Here is a 25,318-nt window from a genome sequence, read left to right as displayed (position 1 = left end):
TGCCAAAATCATGATATTATGATGTACTACATTTAGTTTAGGACTTTGTGGAATGCTCCCCAGAAGCAATTGAATGGCTATGTAAATTGGACATTAATATTTAGGTTCATTTATTATATTTTAGTGTTTAAATAATATATTATATTTGTGTATTTATCGTACTGTGAAAGTCCATACGCTAAATAAATAGTAATATGGTACTTTTTTCGTACCTATTGCTGAAAAGACAAAAAAATAAGCTTTTTATGATATATCACTCAACCTAGGTTGCCATTTAAAAAAAAAAGGTTATTTTTTTCTCTTTTCAGCAATACCAAAAAAGTACCATAGGTATTACTAACGTAATACAATACACCATATCATAATTTTGGCATTATGTATTCTTAAATTACTTTTAAACACTGCAGACTGCAGATATCATATTATACCAGTACCTAAGACTAGAGATTTAAAATTTCCGGAAAAATTGGGTGCAGGAAAAAAACCTGTTTTCTGGTATCAAAATCCTGCATCCCGTATCAAAATCGATTTATTTAGTAGAATTCGATAGATCTATATTATCAGAAGTGCCTTTTGTCTTTAAGTAGGTATATAAAAGACACAATATTAAAAAATATTCCCCAACAAGTTAACCAGACTAGTTCTCTTATCGAAAGCTTGCTAAAATATGTATGTTGAAAAACGCTGCGAATTTTGTTCTAAGCTAATTCACTTTGCAGCCTCTTGATGCTCGCTTTAAAGAAGAATAATTGAATGAAGACCAACTAATGGAAGCCATAGACTTCATTTCTGATATGGCTTGTTTACTAAGGCCCGGTCTTTTCACCTCCGAATAACTAGTTATCGGGAAGTTTATTTGACAGTTTTACATGTAATCTGCCGGATAAACTTCCCGATAACTATTTATTCAGAGGTGAAAAGACTCGGCCTAAACCTAGATGTCGGGAAGGTTGTGGCAAATCTAGCCCAATTTAGAACAAAAACTGGATTTTTTAGTCAAAATTCTTTATGAGATAGTGCAAATATGTACCTATGTAGTACTAATCCCGTTATATGGTAGCAAATTTTATGTACATCGCAGCAACTTATGCCAATTGCCTCCCGAATTTTAAATGGACCTCCATCTTCCGCCTCTTCAGAAAGAAACTGGTCTTTACACGGCCTCATATTCAAGCAAAAAAAAATATGTTATCACAGGATAAAATTTATAAGATGTTGCTATTCATTTAAATTTGGTTATAAACGAAAAACAGATATTTATTTACGATACTAGACCAGATCCACTTTTAAAAGAGACTGACAAAAATCATGTTGTGGTATCCGTTCAGGATGGTGAAGCGGAGATCGAGTCTGAATCAGATGCTTGGTTTGAAGATTCAGACTCAGATAAAAATATACCATGAAAATGAACAATTTGGTTAAATAATGTGCTTTTTACCTTTGAAGTTTCGGTTTTGAGACTTACAATTAAAGTCTCTTAGTTTAGGTACACTAAGTCTGAATTAAAAAATATTTTCAAATTTTCCCATTTTTTCCAATTTTTCCAATGGTCTGGAGAAAAACGGAAAAAAACCTGTTTTCTTCCCAATTTTTCCCGTTTTTTTCCGATATGTTAATTCTCTACCTAAGACTAATTTAAAACTTGACATTTTATTGTATACAAAATTGTCTATGACATTTTTTCAGTGCCGACTACTGAATTTAGTTTTAGATTATCTATCTATCAGTGGCGCATCAAGAATAGTGAAAAATAAAAATTAATTAGTAAAATTGCAATGTAATAGAGTTTTTCATAAGTAATATGGTACATTCTTGGTATTGCTGAAAATAGGAAAAAATAAGCTTTTCTATGATATATCACTCGACCTAGGTTGCCATTAAAAAAACCAAGATGGCGGTGATACGCTAAACGCTGACGTCACATAAATTTGAAATCATCTCATTCATGATCCTAGAATTTTATAAATATATATTCATCGGTTTCAGAGAAATTACCTTGTTTTCATACTTTTTCGCTACCCTGTATTGCATATTATGTATACAGGGTGAGTCATGAGGAACTCTACATACTCCTACCTCGTATGGAGGCCCCTATGAGGAATAACAAATGACCATTAAAAAGTGTCTGCTTCCATTGTTTAATAATATACAGGGCGAATTGTTAATTTTTACAGAAATTTGTATTCGTCATAATTTTTGAACAGTAAGATCGATGTGTCTCTTATTTTGGTCAATTGTTACACTATTACCACCCAATCAACTGATTTATTCAAACTAGAAAAAAAATCAGGTCCGGCTTTAAAAAATTAGTTCGTTTTGGTCTTAGAAAAAATTTCACCCTTTATACGGTGTTTGAAAACTCTAATAATAATTTTACAAATTAGACAAATAGGCAATTAAAATGGCGTATTTATTTTTTCCCCACACGATTACCTAATTTTTTTATCAAAAAATCAAATTTGACTATGAATAATTAAAAGTTTGGTGAAAAGAACCATAGATTTAAAAAAATTAACTTTTTTTACAAAAATTAATTTTTTTTAACAAATAGTTATTATAAGCAACTGTTTTATTCAAACTAGAAAAAAATCAGGTCCGGCTTTAAAAAATTATTTCGTTTTGGTCTTAGAAAAATATTTCACCCTGTATACGGTTTTTGAAATCTCTAATAAGAATTTTACAAATTAGACAAATAGGTATTTAAAATGGCATATTTATTTTTTCCCCTCACGATTACTTAATTTTTTATAAAAAAATCAATTTTGACTATGATTAAATGTCAAATTATCATTTTTATATACATAAATACAGTCAGAAAAATGAAAGAATACCCATTAGCGATCACATCAATCACTTATTTTGTATTTGCTGTCTTTTTCTATAACAAACGTTTGTTATTTATAGAAAATGACAGCAAATACAAAATAAGTGATTGATGTGATCTTTCATTGGTGTTATTTATAGAAAATGACAGCAAATACAAAATAAGTGCTTGATGTGATCGTTCATGGGATGGGTATTCTTTCATTTTTCCGACTGTACATAGTATTAATACATGGTGAGAAGGTAGTGATGCAAAAAACGACGGGAAAAATATTTCTTTTTGTTTTTGTTTAATTTAGGTTTATTTGTTTATAGTCTTTTTTGACAAACAAATATTATACAGAATGGTGTTCTAGTGTTATTCAAAACAACCTGTTCCTTTTAAAATTCTGGAAATTGGCTAAAAATTTTTTTTCTGATAAATAATTTTGCCAGAACCAATTAGCCAGACTTGTTTGTAAAAAGATTGTATTATTTAAACGTGTAGCACGAGCAGTGGTAGTATTCTTGCGTATAAATTAAATATTCGTTCAAAAAAAAATTATTTTTGTAATAAAAGTTAATTTTTTTAAATCTATGGTTTACTTCACCAAACTTCTAATTCATAGTCAAAATTGATTTTTTTATAAAAAATTAAGTAATCTTTTGGGGAAAAAAATAAATATGCCATTTTAATTACATATTTGTCTAATTTGTAAAATTCTTATTAGAGTTTTCAAAAACCGTATACAGGGTGAAATATTTTTCTAAGACCAAAACGAATTAATTTTTTAAAGCCGGACCTGATTTTTTCTAGTTTGAATAAAACAGTTGATTATAATACCTTATAAATTAACTAGGTATTTGTTCAAAAAAAAATTAATTTTTTAATAAAACTTAATTTTTTTAAATCTATGGTTATTCTCACCAAACTTTTAATTCATAGTCAAATTTGATTTTTTTGTAAAAAATTAAGTAATCGTGTGGGGAAAAAAATAAATATGCCATTTTAATTGACTATTTGTCTAATTTGTAAAATTATTATTAGAGTTTTCAAACACCGTATACAGGGTGAAATTTTTTCTAAGACCAAAACGAACTAATTTTTTAAAGCCGGACCTGATTTTTTTCTAGTTTGAATAAATCAGTTGATTGGGTGGTCATAGTGCAACAATAGGGATGTTCACTAATTTTTAAATATAGTTAAATTCAATAGATTACAAGGTATATAAAAACGTAACAATCATAAAACTGTTTAAAAATGTATATTTTTTAAGATAAATGAGTTCATAATGTTGATTTTCTTGGAGGCTAGAAAAACGGTACCCTGCAGCTAGGCTACGGTCTGTGACGTCAGCAGTCGTAACGTCTTTAATCGACGACTAGTTTTGTATACTTATTTACGAAGTGTATTTGAATGTGCGCAGTTTACGTATTTAAATATTAAAAATAAAGCCAAATAAGTGGTGTTTTGTTCCTGGGTGTGTAAATACATCAAAAAAACAGTTCTGACAAGATTTTTATTACCGTTCCAGCCAATTTAAAACAGAAAAAGAAATGGTTTGTTGCAGCTAGAACTTAAAATAACTAACTTAAAGAACTAATTTAATAAAATAAACATTATAGAAGTTTTCCAGAGACTTTCGGCCCTTGGTAATAATGTAATTGTTCTTTCTGAATTTACATTTTTCAAAAATACTTATTAGTTTTCTCAGGATTCGAAAAAAATGAATGAATTTAAATATCATTGGACCAAGATTTTGCACCTACCCCCTTAAAGAGTAAATGAAAAAGTTTCGGGACCTCAAATTTGTATTCCTTAAACTGGGATATTCCTAAAAACGGGATTCTAATAATACATACAGTAAAAGTAAACCTTGAAATAACTACATGTGGATGTAGGTTTAGTATGACTTTATATTATATTAAAATCATTAATAATTTAGTGAAAAGATTGGTTGAAATGAAAATGTATAATACCCAAGTTCAAAAATATTTTTTACCTTGGAACAGTTGTCAACTCGAAATACGAAACAACCGAAATAAGATCTAGAGTTGAAAAGGACATAGCAACATTTAACAACATGCATGAGAAATATTTTCACCCATTGCGACATAATATCTCTCCCACTAAAAATGCGGCTGCTAAAATGTTATTATTTCCGGTCTTGCTATATGGCGCAGAGGCCTGGACAATAATGGAAACATTAATGAAAAAGCTAGAGGCATTCGAGATGTGGGTGTACCCACGTATCCTCAAAATATCCTGGGCGACCCACACCAACGTACAGGTATTGCGTCGAATGGGAAAACAAAAAGAAATTTTTTTTACAATTAAGAAACAAAATCTTAAATGTTTCGGTCATATCATGAGGCATGATAAATATCGTATACTCCAAATGATAACGCAAGGTAAAATAGAGAGCAAACGCGGACCCGGAAGACAAGACGCTCATGACTTAAAAGCTTACGCCAATGATTTGGACAAAAATCGATCGAGTTATTCAGAAACGCCTCAAATGAAATTAAAATTGCCATGATGATTGCCAACGTCCACAACGGACAAGGCACATGAAGAAGAATAAAAATATTTTTAATACACCTAACCAAGGTAAAGTAATAACCAGCCAATGTATGTATACAATATGCATGCATACAACTTTCTCTATTTTTTTTTGTGGAGTATTAAGCATTTATTTTTTTAGCTTAAAGAAGACATGGAAAATTATATGGAATATACACTCAGTAAAGCTGTGGTAGATTTATTTTTTTACAAGATGTCAATAAATCATACACCATTGTTACATCTACACTACAGTCGGTAGTTTATACGAATCGGCTTTCTGAAAACCTTCTTCCCTTTTATTTGTTTATTTTTGTAAAACCCAAAATATGTCCTTACAAACAGTCTATCCACTTTAAACTAAACAAATTCACTATAAAACTCCACTTTAACCCTGATAAAACAAGAAGAGAACAAAATAAAATGACATGAAACGTCAAACAGGTAAACAGTAACACTATGAGAATGGCGCTCGCTTGGGGTATGCAACTAGTGACGTCAGGCCAATAGAGAAGCGTTCTTGAAATTTAAAATAATGCTAGATTTCTAATAAAGATTTTTTATAGAAAGGCTTTTTCAATTTTGTTGAAATTTTGGACAATTATTCCTAGGGTGTTTCTTAATCGTTTTACATGTTTGAAATGACTTTTTAATTTTTTGTGAACATCCCTATTGACCAAAATAAGAGACACATCGATCTTACCGTTCAAAAATCATGACGAATACAAATTTCTGTAAAAATTAACAATTCGCCCTATATATTATTAAACAATGGGAGCAGACACTTTTTAATGATCATTTGTTATTCCCCATAGAGGCCTGCATACGAGGTAGGAGTATGTACAGTTCCTCATGACTCACCCTGTATAGCAGTACGTGATTTTTGGCCTAGAATTTATGTAAAACTCTTGGAGGTTTTGTCTAGCTTACGAATTTATATAATTCTTAATCAGGACATCTAAGAAAATAAAATTATTATATTAGTAAAATTTACTACTTGTAGATATATATTTACTACTTGTACCTATAATTGATGATTTTTAGAACTTACTCGTGGCGAGATTGTGCGAAGATGTTCTCTACATAAGATCTACTTAAGATGCTTCGCAGGAGTCATCAATTATGTTATAAGTAAATTTTATAATAATTTTCATAGATGTTCTGATAAAAAATAATTAAATAAAATCGAAAGATAGAAAAAACATCCAAGAGTTTTGCTGACTCTGGAGTATTTCTTAATATGTTTACTTAAAAATTCACTCACGTCAAAAAATGTTATGTTAATGCGTTGTGCTGATTAAGGAATTTTTAAGTAAAAATATTAAGATATACTTGACAAGTATTAATCGGTTCTATTTGGATTTCTTTTTATTTCCATCACTCCTTGTTCTGTTAAGTCATTAAGGTTAGAGCCTATAACGAAGATTTAGAGGAGACTAAAAGTAAATGTAGAGGTATAGGGCAGGTTGATGCTCCATTTTTACACCTCCTACAACAACCAGGAGAAACTGTGAAGATATTCTATCTTGAATGACCTTCGCGGGGTAGATAATTATTAAATTTATTTTTTCTTCATTTTGTTGATGATAAATTACAAAACAAAACAAAATTTTATTTTATAATTTGTCTAAATGTCCAAAAGAAAAGAATATAAAAGATGTCCAATGTGTAAATTGTCGAGAAAATCATCATGCAAGCTACAAGGGATGTTCTGTATACAAAGAACTGCAAAAGAAAAAATTTCCATCGCTTCGAGAAAAAAACGCAAGTCAACCACCTCGTGTTGCACATTCGTCAATCACTCAACCAAATATCAGTTATGCGAACATTGCTGCAGGAAAAGATAATAAAAATACAACTAACACAAATGAGACTACTCATGAAATAGAAACAGAACTCCCCAACATATACAAAACAATTTAGAACTTGTAGTACATAAACTAATGGAAAGAATGGATAAGATGTTTGATCTAATAATGTCTCTGATATCTAAGCTTAACCTTCAACACTAAACTTAAGATGTGCTGTTGGAATGCCAATGGCTTAACTAGTCATTTTCATGAAGTAAAAGCTTTTATTTATTCTCATAATCTAGATGTTATGTTTATTTCCGAAGCACACATGACTATTAAGAGTTATTTTAATATTCCCAAATATTCAACCTATGTAACTCAACATCCATTAGGAAAGGCCCATGGAGGTACGGCAATTATTATAAGAAATAATATTAAGCATCATGAAATAAACAAAATTAGCAGAGTTAACATTCAAGCCACATCAGTGTCGGTAGAAGATTCACAATGCTCGATTATTTTATCTGCTGTTTACTGTCCACCGAATAAAATAATTAAAGCTGATAATTTTACTGAATACTTTGAGATACTCGGACACCGTTTCATTGCTGCTGGAGATTACAATGCCAAACATCACAAATGGAGCTCCAGAATCATAACCTTACGAGGGCGAGAATTATTAAAAAGTATTAATCCTGAGTAAAAAATTCCTGATCTTATCGATTTCGCTATATTAAAAGGAATAACACACACCCATATCCAAATTTCTCCTTCTTTTGACCTATCATCGGATCATTCCCCTTTCCTCATAGACCTACTAAGCCAAATTCACAATTGTCCTAAACTTCTAACACTGTGTAATAAAAAAACAAACTGGGATAGGTATAGAGACGAAATAAAATCATCCATTAACCTAAACTTGCCTCTTAAAAGTGACAGGGATATAGAAAATGCAGTCACTCACTTAACTACAGTTATTCAGCAAGCTTCTTGGTCGTCCACTCCAGAAATTACCTACACACACAACTCCGAGTCGTATCCTGCTCACATAAATACACTTATACTGGAAAAAAGAAAACTAAGAAAGAGGTGGCAGCTCACTAGGCACCCAGAAGATAAAACAAATTTTAATAGAGCTTGCAGATTACTCAAAAGAAACTTGATCCAGCATAAAGACAATGGAATCAACAATTATTTAAAGAACCTCTCACCTTCAGATGATACAAATTATTCTCTATGGAAATTAACAAAAAAACTTAAAGACAACGAACAAATGAATATGCCAATCAGGAAACCAAATGGCACATGGGCTAAAACTGACAAAGATAAAGCTTATACTTTCGCAAATCATTTATGCGAGGTATTTCAACCGCATCAGAGGGAAGTCTCAGCTGAAGAAGAAGAAGATATTCATGAAGTCATAAACGCACCATATCAAATGGCTCCGCCTATTAAAATTTTCAAGAAATCTGAAGTAGAAGAAGTAATTGATAATCTGGAGAATAAGAAGTCACCTGGGTATGATATAATATCTAGTTTGGTACTAAAAAATCTACCCAACGAAGGTGTAAGCTTAATTACTTATATATTTAATTCAATATTAAAAACAGGTTACTTTCCACTCCAATGGAAAGTAGCTCAAATTGTTCTAATCCCAAAACCTAATAAGGATCACGCGGAAGTATCTTCATATCGTCCAATAAGCTTGTTGCCTATTATATCCAAAGTGTTCGAGCGGCTTTTCCTGAGAAGACTAGAGCCTACATTAGACAGCAACAATGTTTTACCTAATTATCAGTTTGGCTTTAGGAAACAACATGGTACCATCGAGTAAATTCAGAGGGTAGTAAAAACTATCAGAAATTCGCTCGAACACAAAAATTACTGTACAGCTGCATTCCTAGATGTCTCACAGGCATTCGACAAAGTTTGGCATGTAGGTCTTATCTCCAAGATTAAATCCATATTTCCTTATCCCGTAAGTTCACTATTAAGATCCTATCTGACAGATAGATTTTTTCAAGTTAAAAGAGGAGGGGAAATTACTAACCTGTTTCCAATATGTTCTGGAGTTACACAAGGAAGCATATTAGGACCAACACATTACTTAATATACACATCGGACCTTCCAACCACCATTAATACAACAATTGCTACATATGCGGATGACACAGTTATAATGGCTTCAAATCCTATAGCAACAGAAGCATCCGAGGTATTGCAAAATCATCTGACTGAACTAGAGAGCTGGCTTAAATTGTGGCGAGTACAAGTCAATAGTTTAAAATCTTCACAAATAACATTTACTTTAAAAAAAGGTGTCGCGCCTCCGGTTTCTATAAATAACACTCCACTACCAGTCAATACCGCCGTAAAATACCTGGGAATTCATTTAGATAGTAAACTTAATTGGGGCACCCACATCTGGAAGAAACGTCTTCAACTCGGCCTAATCTACAGGAAAATGTATTGGTACATGAGTAGGAAATCAAATCTTAGCCTGGAGAACAAAATTATGATTTATAAATGTATTTTAAAACCGGTGTGGCTATATACAGCACAAATATGGGGAACAGCGAGTAATACCAACATTCAAAAACTTCAACGGTTCCAATCAAAAGTGTTGCGCCAGATCTGCAATGCCCCTTGGTATGTTACGAACCAGAGATTGCACCACCACCTACAGCTACCAACAGTTAGCGAAGCAATATCTGCTGTAAATTCTAGATACACGACCAGACTATCCTGCCATCCAAATCCACTCGCCACGGACCTGCTCAACATTTCTCATGAAAGACGATTAAAAAGACCTGACCCTTTGGACCTCTAGTACATCTGGACATCAGAGCAACAACAGAGTGCAGTGTCATAGTGCAGTGAAATAATCATGTTTTAGTTTTATTGAGTTTTAAACTTCTTTCGTATTTTTATTCATGTTCCTTAGACTTTTAATAATCATATTTTTATTGTCTGAACTGTCCACTGTACTAAATTTTATCTATGTATTATGTTCCAAGTAATTGTTATGTCTTATTTTAAAATTATAATGTTATATGTCTTACTGGGTGCTCGCCACTGGGCGGCTTCCATCTGTGTTATTTTTCAATAATTATATGTATTGCTTATTGTTTGTGATCAGACAGATTGCAATAAACGTTGGATGTTAAAAAAAAATTATAATTTAATATACACTCACGGACAGAGATATTGCATATTTTGAAATTACCATCTAATGTGAAATTTTTTGTGCTGCAATCCTTAGCCCTCCCAGTGTCACAGATTTAAGATTAATTTTCCGAATACGATGTTTTAAAGTGTCATATAAATGCTCGATCGGATATAGGCTACAATAGGAGCCAATTTATTTTTTAAATTGAATCTCATCAAGGTAAGTCTTCACTATTCTAGCGACATAAAGACGTATGTTAACGCGCATTAGCACGAATCTATCATATCAAAAATGGCTGGCAAATGGCAAAACATGATCTAAATTTTTTTTAATGTACTGGGTATCCCAATAAGAATGGCTCTCGGCCATATCTCAGGAACCGTTTATAGTACAGCTTTCAGAAAAAAATATTTATAACAAAAGTTGCCTCAGTAAAAGCCTGGAATTATTTTCATAATTGTAGGTTCACCGCTAGAGGGCGTAATTGAATATCAAAAATTAAAAAATCAAAATTTTACAAAATTTATCTAATGAAAGGGCACTGGAAATCCGATCATCGTATTCTTCATAAAATTCTGCGCATATTTGATTTGACAAGTTTAGGTCTACCCTTGCAAATAAGAGGTGGGGGTGAGTGGGAACCTTGTTATGAAAAATTGGCTGTAAGTCCGGTTCTGCTAAATCGAATTTTGCAAACTTGGTTTTGTTGAAAACAGCTCTTTTTCGTCAATGTAAGAGTTATAATTTCGAAACAGCCTATTAAGTAATATGCCACCTAGGAGGCGGTATTTAATTATTTTCAGAAATCTAGTATTCTTTGGAAAATATTAAATACAAGTATGCACTTTTAATCCTCTATTACAAAATTATAAATAAAATTATAAATAGCGAAAACCGCATGTCGATACCTTTTTTCTATCTCGAGATATATTAACAAACGTGTAAATTTTAAACATAACTGTTACTGTCACCGATACACGAAGTTAAGGAAAGGTAGTGTGCTGTGGAAAAAACACAGAAACATTTTTTTGATATCAACGTGTATTAATTAAAACAACAATAGGACAAACAACACTAAAATATAAACAAGAAATAAAAACAACTACTTAGTGACCACTTAAATGTTCAAATAATTTTCGCCCATAATTTTCGATGCAAGTATTTAATCTTTAAGAGTATATTGAACAGCAGTCCCAATTTCTGCTCTCGCGATGCTTTGCATGGCGTTTCCTACTCTCTGGATCATGTTTTCTCGAGTAGTGTGCCTAGCGGCAAAAACAAGGTCTTTAATCCGCCCCCATAAATAAGTCTAATACAGTTAAATCTGGTGATCTGGCTAGACAAAAAATAGGCTTCCACGTCCTATCCATCTATCAGCGAATGAGTCATCTAAAAAATCTCTTACTACTCTGGAAAAATGCGCGGGACAACCATCGTGCTGAAACAACATGGACCTACGAACTGCTAGCGGTACATCTTCCAGAAGAAGAGGCAATTCATTCCTTAAAAAAATTAGATAGTCTTCACCAATAATAGCATTATCGAAAAGAAAGGGTTCAATTATCTGACTATCACCAGATTTAACTGTTTGGTGTGGCGACGGTTTGGTATTTCACTTTTATTTAGGTATGCGGACGGATTAAAGACCTTGTTTTTGCAGCTAGGCTTACTCGAGAAAAAAAAATGATCCAGAAAATACGAAACCCCATTCAAAGCATTTCGAGAGCAGAAATTAAGACTGTGCTGTTTAGTCTACTCTTGAAAGAGTAAATGCTTGAATCAAAAATGATGGGAAATAACTTGAAAATTTAAGTCGTCACTAAGTAGTTGTTTTTATTTCGTTGTTATATTTTATAGTGTTGTTTGTCTTATTGTTGTTTTAATTAATTATATACGTTGAGATAAGGAAAATGTTCCTTTGTTTTTTCCACAGCACACTACCTTTCCTTAACTTCGTTTACCGGTGCCAATAACGGTTAGGTTTAAAATTTACACGTTTCTTAAGATATCTCGAAACAGAAAAAAGGTATCAACATGCGGTTTTCGCTATTCTGTTACTAATTTAATTTAATTTTGTAACATAGGAATAAAAATGCATACCTATATTTAATATTTTCCAAAGAAAACTAGATTTCTGAAAGTAATTAAATAACGCCTCCTAGCTGGCATATTACTTAATAGGCTGTTTCGAAATTATAACTCTTACATAGACCAAAAAAAGAGCTGTTTTCAACAAGACCAAGTTTGCAAAATTCGATTTAGCAGAACCGGACTTACAGCCATTTTTTCATAACAAGGTTCCCACTCACCCCCACCTCTAATTTGCACAGGTAGACTTAAACTCCAGTGTCCTTTCATTAGGCAAATTTTGTAAAATTTTGATTTTTTAATTTTTGATATTCAATTACGCCCTCTAGCGGTGAACCTACAATTATGAAAATAATTTCCAGGCTTTTCCCGAGGTATTTTTTGTTATAAATATTTTTTTCTGAAAGCTGCACTATAAGCGGTTCCTGAGATATGGCCGAGAGCCATTCTTATTGGGACACTCGGTACATGTCAGCTCTCATTCACCCAATCACTCCCACAAGTTCGGTATGTCCTTTCCAAGAAATACCATTCCATAGCGCTATACCGCCACCACCAAAATTAACGCGCTCTGTATGAGATTACAACTGGCATACCGTCCGCCAAACCTTCTGTAGACGAAGTTTTGTCAATCATGCATCCATATCGTTAGCGTTAATTTTGGTGGTGGCGGCATAGTGCTATGGAGTGGTATTTCTTAGAAAGGACATATCAAACTTGTGGAGGTGATTGGGTAAATGATAGCTGACATGTGCATTACAAACATTTTAGATTATGTCTTGCCATTTGCAGGCCATATTAGATATGACAGATTTGAGCTAATGCACGATAACACACTATTAAAATAGTAAATACTTACCTTGATGAGATTCATTTAAAAAAAAATTATATTGGCCACCATAAAGCTCATATCAGATTTAAATTTGATCGAGCATTTATATGACACTTTAAAACAGGGGAGGGCAAAAGGCTCAAACGGCATTTTTGTTCCCTTTATTCGGCCCGTTGAAAAATTCCGTAAGCATTTTTTTAATGTCTTTTATTCGATTTTGTTGAAATCAACAGTATTAGTGTGCATTAGGGTGGTTCGAAAAAAACTTTTTTTTATTTCAGTTCGCTATAATAGTGCACAAAAGTTGCCATTGGTATAGACGTGAAAAAATCAGTAATTATTATTTTTTTATTAATTGGTATTCCGGTCGCGCAATGCCATCGAAGTTAGCAAAAAATTGTGAAAAACCTTAATGTTTCATATATTTTTTTAAAAGGCCAGATGGTTTTAATTGCGTTCCTATACCATGAATTAAGTACTAAAAGTATGTAAAATCAATATACTTACATGCACTTATTATACATTTATTTTATATCTTCCGGTCGCGCAACATAATACAAAATGAGTAAAATTAGTAGTTTTTGAAAAATTTCAAAGTTTGACTGTTTAGTACATTTTAATCATACGACTTTTAGAGATGCTATAGTTTAATTCTATTGCAATAATATATTTAAAATCCAAGCATATAAAAGAGATTTTGATATTCAAGTGGAATTCGGTCGCGCAGCTTCGTCAAAAACAGCAGACTACCGAGATGCGAGGCGAAAGTGACGAATGCCAGCGATGCGCACGCAGCAAAAAATAGAGATATATGTTTGAAGACCTCTACAATGGATTATTTGTCTTCTCCATTAGAACGAACTGTCATTCCGCCACCTTTTCCAACACTAAGATGGAATTACAACAGTCCCAATAGGATATCCGGACCGATTGGAAAGGCCCTACCTGATAGTGAAACATTAACAGTTGTTGATTTTAATCGTATCGATTGTGAGATTCCAAAAGTTGACAAGCGTATTCTTAGCAAGGACCAATTGTACTTGCTTGAGATATCAGAAGTGGTCAAGGCAGGACATTGTTCAGAAGACTTTTTAGTACGTGATCCTATCTGATCCTGATTTATACTCATACATAACAGGCTTGAAGTCATTGCTTACATACTGTTTTATCTCTTCATTAGTCAATGTTCTTAACAGTGAAGGAAGAGTCAGTATACTGGTGTTCCATTTGATAATTTCGTAATACTCTTTAGCTTTAAAGTTTAGGTTTGGTGGTTTAAAGATTCTGATAGAGTCAGTTTCATATATTGCTTGCTTTGCCTTCATGATACGCCTGACACCCAGTTACCATAGCCAAAAGTAATTTTTCGGGATGGGCAAAGTAAGCATTCCGTTGTAAAACGGGATCAACAACTTAAAGAAGCTCTTCTGGTAAGTACCTTGTAGATTCAATGATTTTGTAAACATGTCTAGGCCCATCTGTGAATTAATGGTTTATTTTTATGGCAAATCGCATAGGCGTATAACATTTTTTTCAGAAGGGTTTGACACACTGATGTAGAAACGCAAAACTCGGTTTGCAGTAATAAGCCATCTTGAATGTGACATTGGGCCAGGATCACGTACTACAAAGTCTTCTGAACAATGTCCTGAATTGATGACTTCTGATATCTCCAGCAAATACAAATGGTCCTTGCTAAGAATACGCTTGTCAACTTTTGGAATCGCACAATCAATAGGATTAAAATCAAAAACTGGCAGTCTTTCACAATCATGTAGGGCCTTTCCGATCGGTCCGGAATATTCTATTGTGCCAGTTGTATTTCCACCTAAGTATTGAAAAAGGTGGCGGAATGGCAGTTCGTTGTAATGGAGAAAAGAAATACTCTATTGCAGAGGTCTTCCCACATGTATCTCTATTTGTGTCTGCGCGCGCTTCTCTGGCATTCGTTATTTTCGCTTCGCCTCTCGGTATTCTGTTGTTTTTGACGAAGCTGCGCGACCGAATTCCACTTGAATATCAAAGTTTATCTTATATGCTTGGATTTTAAATATATTATTATAATATAATTACTAAACTATAGCATCTCTAAAAGTCGTATGATTAAATTGTACTAAACAGTCAAACTTTGAAATTTTGCAAAAACTACAAATTTTACTCATTTTGTATTATGTTACGCGACCGGAAGATATGAAACAAATGTATAATAAGTGCATGTATATTAATTTTACATACTTTTAGTAGTTAATTAATGGTGTAGGAACGCAATTAAAACCACCTGGCCTTTTAAAAAATTTTTTTGCTAACTTCGATGGCATTGCGCGACCGGAAGACAAATTAATAAAAAAATAATAATTACTGCTTTTTTCACGTCTACACCAATGGCAAATTATGTGCACTATAGCGATCTGAAATAAAAAAAAAAGTTTTTTTCTAACCACCCTAGTGTGCGTAGTGTTCATATAAGTAATGAAATACATAAATAAAAGAGAGTATTATAATTTCGAACAGCCATAACCATATTCCTACTGTAAAGCATGTAACATACTTATAAGTGAAATGAATGTCGACTCGATTCAAGTTCTCTGTTAACCCAGATATGAAAATATCAAAAGGCTCCGCTAGGAAAATATTCCAACATGCGATCTCAGAGAACCTATATGAAACGAGTCTTGTATACTCTAATACAGAGTATGGCATTAATAAAAATAGAAAATAAAAAACTATTTTCTATTTTTATTAATGCCATACTCTGTATTAGAGTACACAAGACCCTTTTCATATAGGTTCTCTGAGATCGCATGTTGGAATATTTTCCTAGCGGCGCCTTTTGATATCTTCATATCTGGGTTAACAGAGAACTTGAATCGAGTCGACATTCATTTCACTTATTCCCTGTTAGAGGGCGTTCGTTTCATTCTCAGAAATTTCCTCATCTTCAAAAAGTCTATGTTTGCTCTATGTTTGCTCTGTATAGTTGCTCTATTCTTGATCGAATTTCTGATTTCGGATTTACATCTTCCGTAATCCAGACTCCTAACTATTTCATTTTGACCACTTGTTCAATATCTCCATTTTTTATCTAGATACTTGTTATGACTTAATATAATGGACTATATTTCTTTAAAAATTCTTCTTCTTCCTCTTCTTCTTCTTCTTCTTCTTCTTCTTCTTCTTCTTCTTCTACGGCACTACAGCCCAAATTGAGTATTGGCCTCCTTTATTTTTTGCCTCCACCCTTGCCTGTCTGTGGTTGCTTTTCTCCATACACGGACTCCTAAAAGAGCTTGTGCGTCGCTGTTTATTGTGTCTTCTCAGCGCTTTCATGGCTTCCCAACCGGTCTCTTTCCTTGCATTCTAGCATTCAGTGCTCGTTTTGGTAGCCTATCCTCTCCCATTCTTATCACATGTCCGGCCCATTGCAATCTTTGTTTTCTAATGAAGTCTGATAGGGGCGTTTCCTTATAAAGTTGATAAAGCTCGTTGTTGTATCGACTTCTGAAGATTCCGTTTTTACTCACAGGTCCTAGTATTCTCCTAAGTACTTTCCTTTCGAATGTGTCGGGTTTGTTTTTGGATATTTCTTTCAGGACCCAGGCTTCACTGCCATAGCATGTTATTGGTCGAATTAAGGTTTTATAGATTCTCATCTTTGTATTTCGGTGGACACTTTTAGACCGAAATATATGGGAGAGGGCAAAATAAGCTTTGTTTGACTGCGTTATTCTCTTCCGCATTTCTTCATCTTCTGATCCGTCGGCATATATTTCTACTCCCAGGTATGTAAACTTTTCAAACGTTTCAATGTCATCTTCATGTATAATGTTTTCTGGGACTATATTTCTTCTCGTCTGAGTCATTATTTTTGTTTTTTCTGTGTTAATTTCCAGACCTAGCATTTTTGTTTGTGTTTATAACTCTGCATGTGTTTCCTGTGCTCCTGTTGATGTTCTACTCATAATATTAATATCATCAGCATAAGCGGCCAGTTGAACCGTTCGGTTGGTCAGTAGATTTCCTCGTCCAGTTTGCATTTGCCTAACCGCATACTCCAGTGCCAGGTTAAACAATGTTGGGGCCAGCCCATCTCCCTGCTTTAGTCCCTGCGAAATGTTGAAAAGTCTGTCCGGTGGTTTTGTATTCGTACACATGCCTGAGTTTCATCCATTGTGGCTTTAATGAGTCTTATTAGCTTATGTGGTATTGCCAATTCAGCCAATATATAGTATAGTTTGTTCCTTTTGACTGAGTCGTATGCCTGTTTGAAATCTACAAACACGTTGTAAACATCAACATCGTGTTCCCATGCTTTGTTCAAGATCTGTTTGAGTGTAAATATTTGATCCAATGTCGATCTTCCCCGTCGGAAGCCCGTCTGATACTCTCCAGTAATATTTTCTGCTAGTGGTTGGAGCCGCTGGTTTATAATATACGTGAGGACTTTATATGCAGTACATAGTAGAGAGATTCCACGGTAGTTTTTGCACTGGAGTTTGTCTCCTTTTTTATAGATAGGGCATACTATACTTTTCTTCCAGTCGTCGAGTATTTTCTCTTCTTGCCATATGTCTTTGATGAGCGCGTAGATGTGACTTGCTAGGTGATCACCACCTACCTTATATAGTTCTGTTGGTATTTCGTCAACTCCCGGAGCTTTATTGTTTTTCTGGGCCTTAATGGCTTCGAAAACTTCCTCTATGGTTGGAGCTTCTACTCCATTCTCTTCTAAGTAGATCATACCCATTTCATCTTCCATGTCTACTTGAGTTCCAAGTAGTGTCTGAAAATAATGCTTCCAGGTTTCTGTGACTTTCTGTTGGTCACTGATTATTTGCCCACTTTCATCTTTACATAGACTTGTTTGAGGTTTATACCCACTTTTTATCTTTTTTAGGTATTCGTAAGCCCCTCTAATTTCGTTGTTTTTGAAATTTTCTTCCATTTTTTCTATTTGTCCATTTTCATAGGCTGTCTTTTTATTTCTACATGTCTTGTCTGCTTTCCGTCTTATGACTTCAAATAATGTTCGTCTTTCCCGTGTTATTCTTGTTATGTACATTTTGTGTGCTTCATTTCTTTCCTCTATTGCTTGTCTGCACTCGTCATCAAACCATGCTGCTCTTCTCTCCTTTTTCTTGTTTCCCAGGGTGGACGCTGCTGCTGTCAGTACTGCTGTTTTGATATTAGTCCATTTGCCCTCTATGGAGTGCAGTTCTAGCGTAATTTCTTTAAAAATTACGTGACATATTTTACTAGGTACAAATTGTTCGCATGTACGCGCAAGTAAGACAATTTATTATTACCATTATCTATTATTAACAGTCAAGCTTCTTTGTCCAAATGCTTAAAATGATACTTATATTATTTTTGTCCAAAAAATTTCTTTGGCAGGGAAAAAACTTCACCAAAAACATTCACATGTGCGTACCTGGAATAGTCTTCTGGCCCGGCAGACATTTTAAAAATTTCATTTTGGCTTGCGCTTAAAAGTATTTGCCCACTCCTGCTTTAAAAGGGGTGATACACACGCGAGTAAGTACGCGAACTTATGGCTCGACGACCTTTTTCGCGCGTGTATCACAGCAAGTACGCGTACTTTAAGTCCGCTGAGTAAGTACGCCGTCGATCCAACAAGTTTGAAATCTTACTCGTAACCCGTACGTGTATCACTGCCACGAGCCGCGAGCTTCGAGCCATCATGTTATTGCGTTTAAAGTTACACTTATATTTTCACTAATTAAGCAAATTGCCCAGAAATAATTCAATTGTTTATTGTTGAAAGGAGACAAGTTATATTTTATAAGTTTTGAGAAAACCGTAAAACACTATTTTAAGCTATACTAAATTATTTTTTATTATTTGTTTTTGAGTAAACCTAATTATTTATAGGCTGTTTTATCCTCCTGATGAAAATATTACCCTCCTATCTATGATATTCTGTTTGTTACCCACACTTTTCGATTTCGTCTTTTTTTATTAGTATTAAAAATATATAACACGATAGGATACGATACGAAGTATATAATACGATAAAATTCCTAAATAGCACAAACCACCGACGGCGACCGCGATGTTTAAAACCGCGTACTTTAAGTCTGCCGTGTATAACCGACGGCGAGCCGAGTAAGTCCGCGATTTTTAAACCCGCGTACTTAAAGTTTGCGTGTGTATCACGCGCTTTAAACATCGCCTTCGGAAAAAAATCCTATTCCTTCAAGTTCAACTTGCTTGGAACGAGGTACCACAAGCAGGCATCAATCATTTCATTTTATCAATGCTTAGACGTGTGCAGGAATGTATTCAGCTACGGGGTCGCCAAACACATTATTAATTTTTTTTGATTACATGTTAACCAAAATTCTTGCCTACGTTATCGTTTCATTCTTGATGTAAATCGACCATGTGCCAAAAAATTAAGTTCAAGAAATTATTTCTTGTGAGTGTAACACTTCTGATGTCACTGAGTATATTTAACAGTAGCTGATGTTCCATAAGGAAACAGTTTGAGTATTATTTTTTTTTATTAGAAATAACCCGCATCAACCATAAAAGGTTATTAGCGGTGGTACAATGATACATATTAAAGGTGGTCTGGGCGTGATGGCTACTGATGGGGCCAACTATATGGTGTAGTACCCTCAGCCTACACTGAGGGGAACATGCCAAAGAATACCATCAGGGCCAGCCCTGTCTCTCGTAAGAGGCGAGAAATGGGCCTGAACGAAAGGTGCTTAGGCCGTCGTTTGAGGTGTCGAGTTCGTAGAAACGAGTGCAGGGCGCGATCCACTTGCTGCTTGCAGTAAGGGTAACGTGGCCGTCGTTTGAGGTGTCGCCAGGCGGGAGGGGCCTGATAGTATCCGAGACGAGCCATTAGTCGCACTGACCAACGGTCTACGTACTTAGTATCCGAGACGAGCCTGACGGGGGACCACTCTACTTTCGTTCTGTATAACCTCGCCAATGGTTAGGCGCAGTCCGGGAACGACAAACCCTACTGTGACTTTGGGTTAGGCAAACAGCAAACCCTGGAGGCGCTGGTAAGGCGTTTTAGCATACCCTGCGACTCTCAGGTTAGGCGACATGCAAACCCCACTGACGCTTATAGGTTAGGTCACATGTTCTTAAACGCTGGATCCAAAGGCCAGCGTGGACACAGCAAACCCAGAAGCGTGGAGAGAGTGGTACAGGAGTAGGCTCCTGGAACGGTTATCCTGTCAAACGTGCTATGCCGGTGGACCATTCCACCAAGATGTCGACCTGTTCTGCCGGATAGGACTTCATCTAATAGCGACACAGGTACTACGGGGAAGGGGAGCCCCACGTGTTCGGCCAGCGTGCCCCTTCACTGGAGACGGACTCGTAGGGGCAGTAGTCTTGCTTGATAGGACAGTTTCTTCTCCTGATGCGGAGACACTCTCGGCGCGCACCTTTCCTCCCAAATGGGTGTTTGCTGAAGACTCCGTATCGGGGAGACCCCAGACTTCACCACCTGGGGGGGGATGTCTCGTTATCCATTTGTGTTGACACGACATCCTTAGTAGGGCAGGGGGTTGATGGGTCTCCTTGGCTTCCATCGACTTCTAATCCCACACTGACGCGCAGGTGCGTCCTTCTAACGAGGGACGCGTGCGACGGTGCCGCTCACAGACCGGAAGATCGTCTGTACATAGTCCATAGTTCCTCCTGGAAAGGCCATCCAAGGCGTAGCGCCGCACTCCAATTCCTGCCACTTGGAGCACTTGCCACGGCATTTAGCAACGAGGAATGGTGTAACGGGACATCCGGGGAGGAGTGGTCGGTATTGCGGGCAAGTTGCGAGTACGGGAGGAGGCCGCATCTGTCTCCACAAAGACTTTCGAACGTTTACGGGGAGTCCTTACGGGACCAAAAGCCTCTTTTGGTTTTGGGGGGGATTACCATCCCCCCCAAACCCCCCTGGTGCGGTCGTAACTATGACTCTCTCAAAGTGGTCTGGGCGTGATGGCTATGGCCTTACACGTCCCAGCCATCATGAGAAGGAGGATGACTAAACTGATCATCTCAGCACAAGGCATGAATGCCGCTATCATGTCCACAAACTATGTTAGTCACCTCTGGGAAAAAGTTTTGAAGTGGACACAGAACAACGGAGGCAGTTCAGCGTTGATCGCACGTGAGTTGAGCGAAAGACTAGGCACTGGCTATTGCGGTAACGGTCTTGCTCAAGGGTCTAGCCACAGTGAGAGCTCAGCCTGGATACATAATCCACCTCCCTACTGGTCGGGGCGTGATTATGTTAAAGCAATACAGCTGCGAGGAAACCTTCTACCAACGAAGGGCATCCCATCAAATCCACCACACCTACGGCGATGTAGAATGGGATGTGACAGAAACGAGTCTCTTAGTCACGTCTTGCAAAAGTGCTCTCGGGCACATTGGCAAAGATGTAAGAGACACGACCAGCTCGTTTCTTATCTACGAAAGACAACCGAAAAGAAAGGGTGGTTATGTGAGGTTGAGCCTCGGATTACAATGCCGAGTGGCGAGTTAAAAATACCTGACTTTGTCGCTGTGCTGGGTGACAGAGTACTGGTTGCAGACGTTGGCGTTCACTGGGAAGGCCCAGATCCGTTAAGTGTCGCCGCCGCACATAAGACGGCGAAATATACGGAGCCTTTATTCCTTCAGACCATGCAAGCCCGGTATCCTGGGAAAATCATCTGCATGGCACCTCTCATAATAGGGGCAAGAGGTACTTGGTGTCAATCGAATTCGAAGATTCAGCGAATTCTTAGTCTATCACGGCTAGACATTAGGAATCTCATTCTTAAGACCATTCAAGGCAGCCTGTTCATTCATAGTCACTTCATGAAATCCTAATGAGTGTACTTATGAAACTTACTTCGAGTAATCCCCCCGGCTTTTCCTAAGAGGGGATATACGTTTCGTCAGGGTCTATATTTTAACTTTACCCACTAAGACTAATCAATGTTCTGTGAATGTCTTATATGTTTATGTGAATGTCGGCGCTTCACGCCATTTTGACCGGTCTCATAAGGGGTCCATTATTTACTATATTTTTTACCTCGCTAATTTTCAATTTGTCAGAGCATTTCTCTTGGAAGTGGCGTAGCTACGCAACGGGTGCGAGCGATTTTACTAACACGCCGATATTTTCTGCTAAGACATCACAGCAAAAAGAGCCGAACGTCACTGGTTGATCGGATCAGCGATTCGGAGCGCGGGTGCGACCAACCAGTGAAAGAGTGCTAGATCGATGACGAGGGGGGCTGATGATGAATTTGCCCCTCGACCGGCATGCCTAGGCACGCCAACTGAGGTTTGGCTCCACTCTGATACAAAATATAAACTGTTTTACAAAGTTCTTTTTTTTTCAGAATTTTTACAAAGTTGATTTTAATTTATGATTGTTCTGAAATGTAGCACTCATATTTGGTTACATAATTTAGTTTCCTTTAAAAACCTAATGATTTTGTCACAATCCGCACTGTTTAACGCACACTTTATATCACATGGTAGTCCAGTAGCTTGTCTTTGCAGATGATATAATGGACAGTCTATAACAATGTGACCTACAGTTATATTGGTGTCACAGGCGTAGCACATTTATTGATTTTTTTAATTGAGGTTTTCTTGGGAAACATCTGTATCTTCGGAGTTATCATTTTCAGTCCGATCTAGATTTAGTTGACGACGTATTTTCTTCTTTATTCGTGTAATTCTAGATTTAATGCGTCTGTCTTCGAATTTAGGGTAGATTTCTGTTAGCATTGTTAATACCTGCTATGTTTTTCGTGTATTCTTGTGCGATACTTAACGGATTGGGGGAACCGTGTGCATCATCCAGAAAACTGACTACCTCTGTATAGTTTAATTCAAGCAGGGTTGAAGCTTTATCAATAAATTCCTTTGCAGGTTGGATAAGTGATTCAGTAGAAACTGTTTCTCCAGTTTTTGTATCAGATTTAGTGACCCTTGGCTTTTTTGTTGATCTTGCTTTAGGTTTTGTAAAATCTATTTCTGTGTTTTCTACCGGTGGTGTATTAACTGGGGACGATATTTGAGAATCAGAACGTTTCGGTATAGTAATTTCTGTAGGGAGTTCTTGGGAATCCATTACTTCACCAGTGTTTTCTCTTTAATTCTGGACAGAGTGATTTTTGTCTTCAGTTGTTGCATTACAGGAAGAAATAGAGTGTTGGTCAGTTTGGGATGTAGGTATGGACGGGTTTGACTGGATGGCCGTATAGGTACATGTTGAGGCGATATGACCAGATTGATGACAGAGATAGCAATTGAGTCCTTTAGAAAGATAGATTTGGTAAGGTGTATTATCGAAGTCAATGAGAATTGATTCAGGAATAACAAGATTGTCGACAGGTGTATAGTACACCTGCCTACGAAAGCTTAATTCGTGACTATATTGAGGATCTTGAATTCCCGCTCTTAAGAAAGACATCGGTGAAAGAAGATGAAAACCCTTCTCGGCAAGATATTTTTCGAGGATGTGATGAGGAATAGACGGACAGACACTTGACAGCAGTAACCTATTAGCAGGAGTGATTAGTTTTCTTGCTCTGATAACATTATCTCCTATTTTTATACCTCCGTGGTCTGTTAAAAAAGTGTCAACAACTTCTTTACTGGAAAGGTAGATGCAGATTCTGCCGTTAGCAATTCGTGATGAAAAAAGTATATTTTTGGGTTGTACTAGTGATCCTATTGCTGTAACGTAGTCTTCTAATTTTAGTGTGTCTACTGCTGGGATAATAATGGCTTGTAGTTTCGAAGGGAATGTAGCTGCTTTCTGTTGGGTTATTGTAGAGTAAGATGGTATTTGTTGATCGGGTAACATTGGAGGACCCCTGTAGTCAGAAGTACCAGCCATCCGATAAAATTGTTAAATACTTTTTATTTTAATTTTCTTATTTCGTTTCATTATATTGTAATTGGGTCAGTACGACTCTGTCCATTACAAAGTATTTAACTTATAGAAGATAAGCCAAAAAAACAAGTTTTTGTATAAACACCTTTGAATGTACAAAACTGTATGACTGGATTGAAATTCTATAAGATTTTGATGAAACCGTAAATATATTGATAATAGTACTTACGGTAATCAAATCACAACTAATAACTACACTATTGGTTATGTTTCTTATAATTATTTTAAAGATTTACTATGGTAAAGCGATGAAAAACTTCGAGACTAAATTTAGGTGTACTTAATCAACTAAGTTCAGGACCGCACTCCGTTTGAGTATTTGTTGTAGACATCTACTTGGTTTTTAGTTCTTATCTGAAAATTTGTTTTCCAGCTTTGTTTTAATTTTCATGCTGTAGAAAAGGCCATTGTTTTGTAATGGTTTAACACTCTCTTGCCCAATGCATCTCTCAAAAGATACATTACTTTATAATTTATTTTTTAAATATTGCGGGTTTTTTCAATAGCTCAAACCTTATTTGTCACAATCAGCTGTTCTTTTTCTTTACAGTTGGCTATCTTTGTTTTATTTTAAGGATTTCAAAGAAGTTATGTCGATTTATTTTCTTATTCTGTGAGTGTGCGCGTTTTTCAAGCCATCAACACAGGCGGTACACATTGGGCACCATGGTCCTAATTGTGACATTGTGTTAGTATCCAAGGGAACATCAAAACATTTTCAAATAATTTGTCAATAACACTTAAAGCTTTGAAACTAGAGGCTGCTCAAAATTAAGCTATAAAAAACAGGAGCCCTGTTAGTTAGATCTCCACTTTATCTTTTGGAGATAAACTAAGGTATGACGGTGTGGGAAACTTTTCCAATTACGGAGAGAAAGGTAGACACAGAAAGTGTGAGAAAGGACAAACTACCCTGCGTTATTCAAAGTGTGACATTAGCTTATGTTTCGTACAAAAAAAAACTGTTTTTATGAATATCATCACATAGATAAAATCATATACCTGTACAATAATTATTGTATTTATATACATAATTTATATTTATTATTTATATTGCATTCTTAAAATAACTTTTTTTAATTAAACAAATATAATACAGTAAATTTTGTTGTTTGTAACTCATTTT

At 35.6% G+C, this 25,318-nt stretch overlaps 1 protein-coding gene across 3 annotated transcripts in view; it reads right to left on the bottom strand.

Moving 5' to 3' along the window:
- LOC114333089 (SRSF protein kinase 2-like) overlaps positions 1-25,318 on the bottom strand; it is a 110,670-nt gene that overhangs the window by 27,354 nt on the left and 57,998 nt on the right. The gene's annotated exons all lie outside the window — the stretch shown is intronic.

Source organism: Diabrotica virgifera, chromosome 10, assembly GCF_917563875.1.
Source record: "Diabrotica virgifera virgifera chromosome 10, PGI_DIABVI_V3a".
NCBI classification, from domain to species: Eukaryota; Metazoa; Arthropoda; class Insecta; order Coleoptera; family Chrysomelidae; genus Diabrotica; species Diabrotica virgifera.
The sequence above is the reverse complement of the archived record's forward strand: the minus strand, read 5'-3'. Positions and strand labels throughout refer to the sequence as shown.